This window comes from Micrasema longulum, unplaced genomic scaffold, assembly GCF_059751315.1.
Source record: "Micrasema longulum isolate JH-2025_06_02 unplaced genomic scaffold, ASM5975131v1 h1tg000622l, whole genome shotgun sequence".
NCBI classification, from domain to species: domain Eukaryota; kingdom Metazoa; phylum Arthropoda; class Insecta; order Trichoptera; family Brachycentridae; genus Micrasema; species Micrasema longulum.
Window position 1 is genome coordinate 1 of NW_028277818.1, and position 13,530 is coordinate 13,530.

Here is a 13,530-nt window from a genome sequence, read left to right on the forward strand (position 1 = left end):
TACAAAATACACAGAAAACTTGGCGTTAATAACATAAATAAGGACGACCGGACTTGGTTTCGAAACAAAAAAACCAGCCAGAAGCCAGCTGCCAAAATGAAAAACAAAAAAAAATGGAGATGTACTTCAAGATACCAGAAATTGAAAAATAAACTCGCCGCTTTTTAATTTCGGTAGGTTTGGGAGTACCTATATGCATGTTAAATATTGTGCTTTTTCTTATGAAAACTATGAATGAAAGGGTTAATGTAACCTAAACTCTCCGTCTCTAGACTAGTCTAGTCGTCTATAAAGAATACCGTTTTGTGAGTGAAATAGAACTGGAAACCTGGATAAGTGATTTTGACTACTCTCGGATAAAAATCCTGAGGAAGGAACTCTTGAGGCCCTGGGTTCGATTCCTGGCAGAGTTAACGTGAAATAATGATTTTAAAGTTTGTTGTTTAAACTCCAATATTTCACTATTACGAGACTGGCACCTGAAGCGTAAGATAGATCACCCTAACCTCATCTAACAATTATCGAAATATCCTGTATTTAGTTTTTTACTGCAGTGCTAAGGCACTATTGGGTGCATAAAGTTGAATGATGATAATGATGAATGTAATGATAGTATAAAATAACCGACAACAACAAATTTTTAAGAATAAATGTTCCCTTTTTTAAGTACGCACACAAGTGTACACAAAACGACATTTAAAAAAAAATGATTACGTCATCCCACAAAATTAACACTGAAACCATAAACAGAATAATTTTGTAGCTTTAAATAAAAAAGAACGCCCCTTACACAATTCGATTCATCAAAAATACCCCTTGGTGACCTCGAGGAACAAAAAAATATTCAAGTTTAAATTTAGAACGCGGCGTAACCTTCCATTACGCGCCACCAATTAACTCCAGTTGGTTAGAGCGGGAAAGAGAGAATAAGTGAAAAAAAAAACAAAAACCCCCCGACTTAGTGCTATCGACCCCCGACCTTGCAATGGATGACCTAATTTACTTTTGCGCCCAGTTTCATTACAAACTTAAAAATTTTAACCTAGAACTTTAAAATTACGGCGCGTCGGGGTCACCGACCTACGACCCTTAATTTTTTAACAACCCCCCCCACCCCATTTACGTTTTACGCCATTTTTAAAGCACGGTGAACAAAAAGTTTTGAAACTCGTGGCGTGATTTATCAGTTTAATATTTTGTTTTGGTGTTGACAGTTCTTCTGGCTAATTTCCGTGATATTTTTTTGATAGAACTAACAATCATTATTAACAATTACGAATACAATTGTAAAGCGCCCTTAATGTGATTATTCAAAAAAATATTATTTTCATTATCATTAAAAGATGCGGTAACTGGGCTCTCAAATATCAAAACCTACTAATTGTTTTTAAAAATGTTCAGGATGGCCAAAAAACAAATTCAAGCATGATATATCGATCAAAAAACGAATTGAAAATGTTACAAATCTTTGAAATATTGGATATGGTTACACCACATTTACTCTATGTGTGTATAGCACATCGACTAGGTTGAGGTGTTCAAATTTATTTGCTACCTACTGGGCCCTGGTTAAAATGTTGCAATGCTTACCGTGGGTACCAAAATTGTCCCGGTCCGTTAATAACAACTAAACTGAACGTGTGTGCATTTGTCTTTTGATACTCTCACAGCGATCGCAAATAAGTTATTTTTGCGTAATCGCACTATCGCAAGAAACCACGTCAAGTGCCTTTCGTTTCTGACCACAGGATCAGATCTGATTTTGACTGCCGCCAGAGAAGTTTCAAACAATAAGGTGCAAGAACCCGAGTACAAGGTAGGTAATAGCATTCATTGTATTAGGGTTAGGTGGCAAAGTAGTAAATAAGGATAACGCATTTCGCGAACTAGACTATTTTAAGTATTCACTTGCCAGCAGGCAAGTGGCGCGATCAGGATGTAAAACCTGAATCATTTAATAATGATTGAAATTATTTTTGTATGTTTCAAAAGATTTGCTAAATTATGTTTTTTTTTTATTTTCACAATTTAAAAAAAAAAAAAATTATAATAAAGTTCACACGTGCCTCAACAAACAATGGATCATTTTTTATCACTACTTATTATTTTCCTATCCACCTCCAGTGATACACAGGGAACTAAATTAATTCTCTGATGCAGCGAATCTATTTCATTTATTTATTTATTTATTTAAATCTTAAAGTAGGGCACACATATCATACATATTGTTATGTGTGTTCTAGTAATAACATTACAAATATATTTAATTTATAAATTGTTTATCACATATGTCTTGACCATTATTTTAAATTTTGATATGTTTTTTTCTTCATAAATATTTTTTTCCATTTCGTAATACTTTTTAATTGCTTTAAATAAAATTGAATTTTGTGACTTTGCCTTTTTCCTAAATGGAAGTCTAATTTTGTTCTTTTCTCTAGTATTGTGATCGTGTTCATGCTGGTTCCGATCAATTTTTTTCCAAAATTCTGTTTTTTTATAAGAGTTTATAATTTTATGAACAAATATCATTGTATTGTAAAATATTCTTTGTTTATATGTTAATAATTTCATTTCATTTACCATCGACTTTACCCTCGTATATCTGTTTTTTTTCAAAATGATTCTAAAGGCTTTATTTTGTAATACAGTTAGTTTATTTATGTTTTCTTTGTTTGATAAAAATAAAATGCTACTACAGTAGTTAACGTGTGGTTCAATAATTGCTTTGTAAATAGTTTTGCAGGAGTCCTTATCAATAAATCTTCTGATCCTTCCCAAAATTCATATTTTTTTTGCAATCTTATTTATTACCATCTTAGCGTTTTGGTGAAATGTAAGTTTTGAATCCAACATTACACCTAAATATTTAATGCTCAGTGAGGTAATCAATCTGTCATGATGGCAAAACAACTTTGCGACTAAATTTTTTGTAGATCACTGTGTTGAATCAGAACATAAAAAAAGAGTTTTCCGCACTTACAACACAATATTAAAAACTAAGGGTTCCCTAAGGGTGAATTGTGTTATTCCAAGATTTTTCAATGATCTCCCGAAAACCATTATAAACATGAAAGATCTTCAATTGAAAAAATACCTGCTTAATGCTTTATAGTGACTGTTAAAAGGTAATAAATAAATAAATATTTAAAAATATTTTGAGTTATTTATAGTTATAATTCCTGAAAATTTTCACTGAATATTTTTTCCATGTAATAATGTAAAAAATATTTTGAATAAGATGTGAGTGCCACCCTGTCCCAAAATACTTTCTTCGCTCCACCCCTGGGAGAATCTTCCGCCCAATGGGGTAATTAAATTCCTCCCAAGACCGTAGCGTCCAGGGGCGCAGCGCCCCGGGCGAGACAAGAGTCCCCGTAACAAGACACCGAGCCGCAATTATAGCCGCCCCGACTACAGCCCTGCGTAAATATTACGCGCCCTTCTTTGCTCGCACCAGTTTCCGGTATAGTACGTTCAAAGAGGTGATATTTAAAATTAATAACTGAATAAACACGATCAAGTGATTTGATAAAAAATGTATAAACGATTACGGTTTTTTTTATTTTTATAAGGAGTTGCACATTTTTGCCTTGCTTATTATGTACAAGGCTTATGTTAACTGCAAAAGGTATGTTCCTTCTAATTTTTCGACTATAGTGTGAGAATCTGGTGGTGGAAACTCATACAGGAGAAGCCGGACTATTGACAGGCATAAGCAAATCTTCTGTTCCACTTTGAGAGCGTTCGGCATTTTGTGTCCTATTTTTATTTATTTCAACAATCACCTTTACTTTTTTTACCATGTATGATATTACCTCATGTAATAAGTCTTTATGACTTATTACTGTTAGAATATCTTGTAGGTCCTCATCCATAGGAATTTTGCATTGCGCCTCCAGCTGCATTCGCTTTCTGAGAGCTTGAAACGGTGAAGATAGCTCATAAAAAATTTGAGTCAGCTCGTAGCCAATTTGCTGCGTTTTCTTGAAATCAAAAGCATGAAAGATTGTTGGAAAAAATATTTTAGTAACCTGTCCAGTAATAAACGATTGGTTAGTTGCATAAAAAAATAATCATTTTTAAATGGAAGTCTAATTTTGTTCTTTTCTCTAGTATTGTGATCGTGTTCATGCTGGTTCCGATAATTTTTTTTCCAAAATTCTGTTTTTTTATTAGAGTTTATAATTTTATGAACAAATATCATTGTATTGTAAAATATTCTTTGTTTATATGTTAATAATTTCATTTCATTTACCATCGACTTTACCCTCGTATATCTGTTTTTTTTCAAAATGATTCTTATGCTTTATTTTGTAATACAGTTAGTTTATCTATGTTTTCTTTGTTTGATAAAAATAAAATGCTACTACAGTAGTTATAATTGCTTTGTAAATAGTTTTGCAGGAGTCCTTATCAATAAATCTTCTGATCCTTCCCAAAATTATTATTATTATTATTGTTAATTTAAGGTAGTTCTGCAATACAATATGATTCTTGACTTGTGCGGTACGGCCTGAGCTTGTATTGTACCCAGTGGCGGCTGAAGGGGTTAAAAATGGGGGCGTCATTTTTTTTTACTGAATCGGTACATGTGTATTTCACAATAATTTTCACATAATATTTTTTTCGTAAATATACATAAATATATCCATGTTTATATAAATTTTTCTAATATGTTACATAAATTTACAAAATACCTAACATAGCGAGTGCACTTTATCTTGGCTCATAGAGTTTCTTAAAAAGGTCTTAATTCGCTTCAGCCTCGAAAAATATATTTTACTGTCAACTGTCGCCATCGCGAATCCACAAATTAAATTTACTGGTACATTTTACTTACTAAACACAAATAAATTATTAAAAATTTACAGGATTTAAATTTTACGAGTCAATGTGAGTTTAATGCATACGAAAGAGGCCCCTTACAAATACTAGGTAATGGGACACATGCAAGAAACAATATATTAAAATAATATTATTTCACAAAGCTCATTTAAATTTTGTAAAAAGAGACAAGAAAATATAAACTTATGTTAATCTTTTCCATTAAAAATTCGTTCTATTTAAATTTTGGTATGTACAAAATCATATTCGCTACATTTTCATTTCGTTTCATTTAACGAACAGCAAATAATTAATTCGATGAGTATCAATGCAGGGACTTTTTCCCCACAAGTTACAGTTAAAAATGTCATTTTTCAATGCTCGATTGGCTCAAACCTTTTTATTATTTTAAACTTTAAAAAAATAATCCGATGATTAATTTAAAATCGTATTGCCTACATAATGAATATGCACACTGGTTGCTTCAACGAAAAATTGCTGGAATTTAAAAATAAATTATGTCAATTTATATTAAAAAGATATTGTACAAATTATGATCAACTTTATTTTTGACCAATTTGATTTTTGGTTGGTTGAAATAGATTGCTTTTACCAACAAGCTCGCTAAAATGCACTTATGTTTGTACATGATGTTTTAAATAAATAAATAAGAAATCAGTACTATAATTACGCAAAAATGAACGGTGTATACCAATACTTCCCTACGCGTTTCCAAACTTTTCCCTTTTCCGTTGTAAGAAAACATATTGTAGGCAGAAAGTTGTACTACGGAGTTTTATATAATAACGGCGTATGGCGGACTAAGGACATATTTCGCAACTCAAACGACTGTTATTGCGCCAAGAAAAATATCAAGAGTTCTCTTGTATTATATTACTTCTGCCTTCGTATTAGATATTCCGCTGTTTCTACCCCCAATGTGGGTGGTACAAATTTTCACCCTTCTGATTTTCTAGAAGTACATATTTATAAACGTTTTATAAAATACATAATATATGAGTAATGAGTTGCAAAGAGATCCAGAATGTTTCAGGAAAGCTAGAAACATCTCTACATTCAGAAAAAAACGCTTATTTATTTACTTAAAATATGCATTTTTTTATATTAACTTTTCTGAATGAAATTTTTTATTTCGAAACTATTTTTTTATTTTATTATGTATAAAAATAGGTATATTTGAACTTGTTTGATTAAAATAACATGTTAAAATTACCTTTCATAATATCTAATTGGAGAAATAAATGTAACTACTCAGTCTGAATTGATGCTCTGTTTTCAAGAAAATTTCTTACGGGCATTGGTTAAAAACCATCATCATCCCCCTTTCGGTACCCAGAAGTGTATAGGGCACTGCATTCATAAACTAAATACACCGTAGTTTGATCATTTGTTGCATTAAGGAAAGGCGATCAGTCTAACGCTCCAGGTGCCAATCCTAGAACAATAAAATATTGCAGTTTAATGAGCCTTTGAAATTCATATTTCATGTCCATCCTGCTAGGAATCAAACCCAAGACCCCAAGAATGGTAGGCAAATATGTCAATCACTACACAACGAGGCGGAATTGTTAATGATTTTAACTGAGAGCAGTTATTGAGTCGAAAATACTCGTCCGCGGTTCTGGTTTTATTTTACACACAGAACATCTTCATCCACATAAATTAGAAAGATCAGAACACGTACGAGGGTTACTTAAAAACTAATGCCTCCTATTTTTTTTTTACTTAAATAAAGTTAGTTGAGTAAACAATTTGCATTTAGTGCTATTCCTCTAACCTTCTTCTACAATCTACTGCAGAAGTAACTTTCTGCGTCAACAAGTGATAGCTTGCAGTTGCTTGCAAAATAACCGACATTTATTTTCGTATAAGATAGCGTCTTGTAATTGAGTTCTTGAATGCAGAAGGTGGAATGCCCATTCGCATTGATGAAAAACTGAAAGATCTGATGCAACAGTGATTTTAAGCACTGTTGGACGATGAGTTTAAACACCGTTGGCTGACAAAAAGAAGAGTGGCAGGCCGTTGACAGCAGTGACTCCACGCAATATTCAGCGAGTCAATGACATCGTTCGTGGTGACCGTCGGATAACTACAGATGAATTCTGTTGCATTCTCTCCCCCAGTAAAGGCAGTGTGATGACGATTATTCGACAACTAAGGTACTTAAAAATTTCTGCTTTTTACCACAATGGAATACATGTCCTTTGTAAAAGATAGATCAATTATTGATTAAATAGATTGAAAAATATTTACGAGTACATGAAAATAACATTTTTATATGTATAAGTTATGTGTATTCATTTGATATGTAATGTATTTTCTTTACTAACTTTGTATACTATGTGGAAATCTATTATTAGTTTTGAGTTTATATACTATATCTGTTTGTTTACTATAAATATGTTTGTAGAACTGTTGATTTCCTAAATAAAATAAATAAATAAATAAAACTGTGGAAATAGACGGAGATTATATTGAAAAGTGACAAATTAATCGTCAAAAGTGTGGTTGATTTCCTAAATAAAATAAATAAATAAATAAAACTGTGGAAATAGACGGAGATTATATTGAAAAGTGACAAATTAATCGTCAAAAGTGTGGTTTTTACCCAGGTAATTGTATTTTCTTTTCTTGACATTAGTAAGGCATTAGTTTTTGACTAACCCTCGTATTATTTTTTGCACTGGAGAGATTTCGTGGACACCATACGCTCCACACAGGGAAAGGACATCGATTAAGTAAGTATTTACTGTAGCCATTGAATATAAAAAAGTAATTTTATTTAATTTATTTATTACACTTATATACACACTAAATTATAATTTAAATATAGTCAATTAGGGTAAGTAAAGTTCTAAGAAAGTTAAAAATATATTATTTTACTTTCCAAAAACACAATGAAATTATATTAACATAGGTATTTATAATGATAGTAATAATAATTGTAACTATCGGTACGGGTTAGTCTAGTGAGGACACATTATTTATATTATCGTTTATAATGTGAAAAAGAAAAAATCCAGTAAAATGGCTAAATAGTGCAGATATAATTCTACCAGTTAAAACAAAAACATACTTAATTTTCGTACAATAATGTATAGATGAATCACATAATATGTATTATATACGAATATTAAAAAAAAAAAAACTTTAACACAAAACGAATATGAAAATGTAAAACATGTAAGGAAAGAAAAAAAAAGATTTTTTGTAAAAATGAGATAAAAAATTTAAAAAAACAAATAAAAGCTGAATTTTTTAAAACAATTCAAATAATAAAGAACTTAAAAAATAAAATCTACATACAATAAAATTTCAAATAAGTACCTACATGTGTTGGCCACCTATAAACTATTATCACCAACCCCCCAAGACTATCCCTGACCCCCAAGACTAATCGCCGAGGAGAGTAGTCAGCCACCTCTTAAGTTTAAGGGTCTTACATTTCCACGGTTCTGGCATTATATTATATAGTTTTTGTCACATTCAAAAGAATTGTCTCTGCGCCAAAGAAATTCTAACCATTTATCAAGAAATCAGATTGTTATTAAGTCTCATGATGATGAGAAACTGGTGGATGTGTATCTCTGTTAGCATGAGTAACCACTACTGAATTCAGTCAATATTGCTGTTTGGTATCAAGCAATGCAAATTTCTTCAACGAAAATCACTCCGTATCTGATAATATTATGTAATAATCATAATTTAAAAATATCACGAATAATCACAATAAAGATACTATGTTAGTAATAAAACACTAATAACGATATTAAAAAAATATATTGGTGATCTAAATCGTTCCGTGTAATCGACGTACGATTTTTCTCACCAAATTTCTTTCTTCTAATTGATATTCACAAGACCCATTTGCTCCGTCCGTAGTACGATTTCCACCCATTCTCGGATACATTATGTTAGGTACGGCTGGAAAACTTTCAGTCGGAAAATTTTCTCCGCTTTTCTGGAAAATGTGTAATAACTTTACGGTCGACGGAATATTGGGACGCATGCGTAGAAAAATAAGGGGTGAAGCGTGAAAATAATAATTATAAATGATACTTGGTATTTTTAACAGCGAAGAAAAACCCTTTCGAGAATGGAAAACGAAAGTTTGAGCGTTTGTCACAGCATTTTTATTTTTAAAATTGTACTGATTTATTATTTAACGTATGAGAAAAAAGTATTTAACATTGATTTAAGAATCTTCCTCACCTGGATCGTTTATTCTTAAGATGACTTAACAGTGTTTAAAATTAATTTTATACACATTTTTTATGTTACTTCAATAAATAAAAAATATTCTATGCTCTTGAACTTCAACCAGATTTTGATTTATTTATTAAAGATTTTTTTTATCTGTAAACCCGATTTTTTGGGGAAGCATATTAAGCAATTTGACAATGGTTTTTTGGACATTTTTTCTGTTATAAATCCTAGCTTCTTGACCAATTATGTAAAAGGGAGGAATACTGACATTTATATCATTTCTTGCCCTTGTTATATATATTTTATATCTTATGTTGTCACATCTAGCCTAGCCTTATCGTTATCGGCTGGAAAAAGACTCATATGTCTGAACATTCCACGAAACGCTAGACTGGTCAACAGAAAGCGCTGTCAAAATTTCATAAAACAAGAATACAAGAGAAATTGCTCTATTTTTCCAATAAATTACGTTGAAATCTTTAAAGCTTTTGATTTCAAATACAATTGTAAACTCTGTGCAATAAAAGTATCATGTAAATAATCTTCATGGCGTATTATTCAATAATTATGACTTGCACAATTCTAAATAACTGCAATTAACTAACTCAAAATCGGAATAATCTTTTAATGTACCTTATACCGTCAAACTATTTAATACGGTTTTTAAGTGTATTTTTGGTTTGTTTATTGGACGAAATTTAATAGTTGTCTATTCGTATTGGCTCTACGTAATTGTTGATAATAATATGGGTCCAAGATATTCTTATAAATCTACGGTGGATCCATGCTTTCAATGCCTTTTTTCAAATGCTTCAAAGCGGTTTATAATGATAACTTTAAGAGTCCACGCCTACACACCGTATATTAAGACAGACCATATACTCGTATAAAACATTCGGCCATTTGTTGTCTCAGATTTGGTTTATATTATAGTCACAAAGAATACTTTTCATTTCATTAAATGCTGTTCGGATTGCTTCTATTTCGCATTTTATCTCGGTGTCGGGGTCTACATTCTCAGTAATGATACTGCCCAAGTACCGGAACTGTTTTATTTTCTCAATATTGCCGCCCTTAAGTTGGAGATTTACATTTGAATGACTTTCTCAGCTAAAAAACGTAAGTTTAGTTGTGTTTACATTAATATTAAAATAAAAACGTACACCGACGGAGTCAATCTTACATAGTATCTGCAATTAAAACGGTGTCACCTGCATATCTACGATTATTGATGACTGATTATATTATTTTTATTTCATTTATTCAATTATTTTTTAAACCGAAACAGTCATAGTTATAAACAATACATAAAGAATAACAACAAGACCAATTACGGGTTTCATATGGCAACAAAAATATAAAAAAACAAAACGTACCTACAGTTCGCTAGAGGTGAAAGTAAGTGGGATGGGAAAATATGGAAGGAAGAGAAGAAGAAGAAATAGTAAGTAAATATAAAACAATAAAAAAATAAATAAAAATGTACACATACAACATACATACATACATACATATATATATATATATATATATATAAATATATATACATATACATACACACATGAACATGCATACATATATACACATACATACATACATGAACATATAAGCATACACATGTTCAAAAGCGCCACAAATCGAAAACTCCGAAACTTCATTTTATTGCAAAAATGAGACTTTAATCAGTCATATTTTTTTATAAGGAAAAGACTCCCGTGGATTTTAGGTTGTAAACGACCTAAAACGCACAACAGCTCCTTTGATATATTGCGTTTTGGTGGCTAATTTAAGAGCTTAAGGGTGATAGTTAGCACTAAACTCTACAATTAGATAGATACAGCTTTAAGAAAACGCATCTAATGATAATAAAAACATAAATTTGAAAAGTAAGTTTATAAAAAAAAGCAAAAATTGATTTTGAAGACTTTGATTGGCTTTACTGAAAAAAGTTAAATTTCGACTTGTGGCTCTTTAAATTTTAGCAGCGATATGTATAATTAATAATAAAATAACGAAAATGTAACTAAAAAATTTGCTCTTGTGACGTCTCTATCGCAATTTTAATATATTTTTTAAAACAGTATTTTCTTTCATTGATAAGATATACTATGCTAAAAAATTTATCGTATGACGAGCAAACTCGATTAATGTATTAATTTTTACCCAGATTTGATTGTTAAAGAGATGCTAAAAAAAGATGATTTAGTCTACTATTGAACCTGGGTATTTTAAATTTTATTAGTGATAATAGTTCAGCAAAATAGTATTTTACGATAACGATAACGATAACGATAATGATAACGTTTATTAATATTATTTGCTCTCGTTATTGAGTCATTCATATTGTTGTTAACATTGTAAAACATTTCTCTTTAGCACGAAACGATCCCGAAAAAGTGAAATGTACACAGCCAATCGAAACGTTATCATTGTTTTGAATAAAAAGGAATAAATAAACGGATAATAAAAGCTTTAATCAAATTTTTGAACACACAATAAACCGTTTTATATTTCGTTTTTAGAATTTCATTTGTACGTTTAATTTAATGAATAGAAATATGTGTTTCCTCTGCTATCTAACAGTAGAAGTATTATAAATAACGCCCAGTAACATGCCGAAGAATTTAAATGAAAGTTTAAACGAGATATTGGTATGCCGAATTGGCATTAATGTTCAAATACGTATCAAATGTATTTCCAGTTTTTTCCTACTTATCCAAGCGGTGAACAAACAATGCCAAAGGACCAGCGTGCCTTCTATGTACCTTAAAGGAATTTACTCGATTTAATTGAATCCTAAACATTTCCTTTTCCACGAATGACGGATAAAATTACAGTTCGTCCTTTCGCTTTGCAGTCGCCTTCGCAAAAGTTGAGAAAGTATTACGTGTATTAAACTAGGGATGGATGTTAGCCTTCACTTTGGATTTCTGGTTTCATTCCGTAAAACATTTGCACCACAAATAAGATACTTAGTAAGTGGAACGGAAGTTGCAAAAAGCTTTGTTTGATATATTGTAACATATTGAAAAACACGGAAAACAAAGAACATGTTAAAAGGCAGCTTTTATACAAATTGTGATGCAAAACATTTTTTTAAAAGTCAGTTATATTGAAACTCATTTTTATGCTGCTCTGTCCATTTAACTTTCAATAGTTTTTGCTTCAAATCTGTTTTTTATTGTTTCTTTTTCTTATTTTCTACTTACTCGTTTTTAAAAAAAACCTGAATGTAATATAAATTTTTATTTTTTATTTCTTTTTTTAATTTATTTATATAATATGCATGTACACCATAAATTTCATAATGTATTCTAGATTTAGTATACACACGCACATACCATGCCTATGTGGTAAATACTTAATGTTTTAATAAATACAGTTATCTATGTAATAAAAAAATGTACCAAATGTAAACAAAAATATGTAAATAAAAAGATAAACCTTCTACTAAATTATAATAAGCACTAGTGAAAAGACAACAAAGAACAACGTAACATAAAAAGAAGAAAAAAAGTATCCATCAGTAGAAAAGACTAAGATATCAATAAAATATAAATATAATATAAAAAAAAACATATTAATAAAAAGATACAAAATAAAAAATGAAGATATTTATAAAGTTAAAAAGCAAAAAATTCTCACATAGAAATCAATATGCAGTAAAAACCAATTATTAGTAATGAACACATAAAAACGAAATAAAAAATGTTATCGGCATATTCATAGCATATATTTTGTTGTACGGTATTTATTTTTAAAGACCATTTAAAAAACCTATTAATAATTTATTGACTTATCCATTTCAATAAGATATAGTAAATGCACATTAAAAAAAAATATATAGTTTAGAATAAAATAAAATATAACTAAAGAAAATTAAACCTGAGACAGAAAAAAGCTACCTCGGGAGAAATCTGGTACTTTTTAGTGATTATTTAAGTTAAAAAAATTCAACCTTGTGTGATTGATCTGATGTTTTTTGTATTTAGAATAGTATGTCAAAATTGACTCAGCAGCTTTTAATTAGAATATTTTTTTCATCACAATCAGGCAATGAAGCCCAATAACAGTGGTGAGTCACAGCAAATGGAGGGTCCGATGTCTTGCAGGGTCCCCCCTGGCACAGCGCGGGTTTAAACTGTGTAACTCAGTTATAAGCTTAGACTATACCCTGTCTGCGTAATCTATAAGTGTGAAAGCACTACAATTAATGATATGAATCATACACGTATAAAACATGTGAGTCGAGGTCCTGTTAATACCAAATAACACAGGGCGTAAAAAAATAGCATTTATTAAATTATTGCAAGATCGTATAGAGAGGTGGATCTTCTCCGTGCTTGGACTACCAGTTTTATGTAGACTAATATGTCAAAATACAATAACTAATAACAAACTCTACAATATTTTATTGTTTTTTCTTGTCTTTATAGATTCCATGTTTCTATCATCATGATTGACTTTACATCC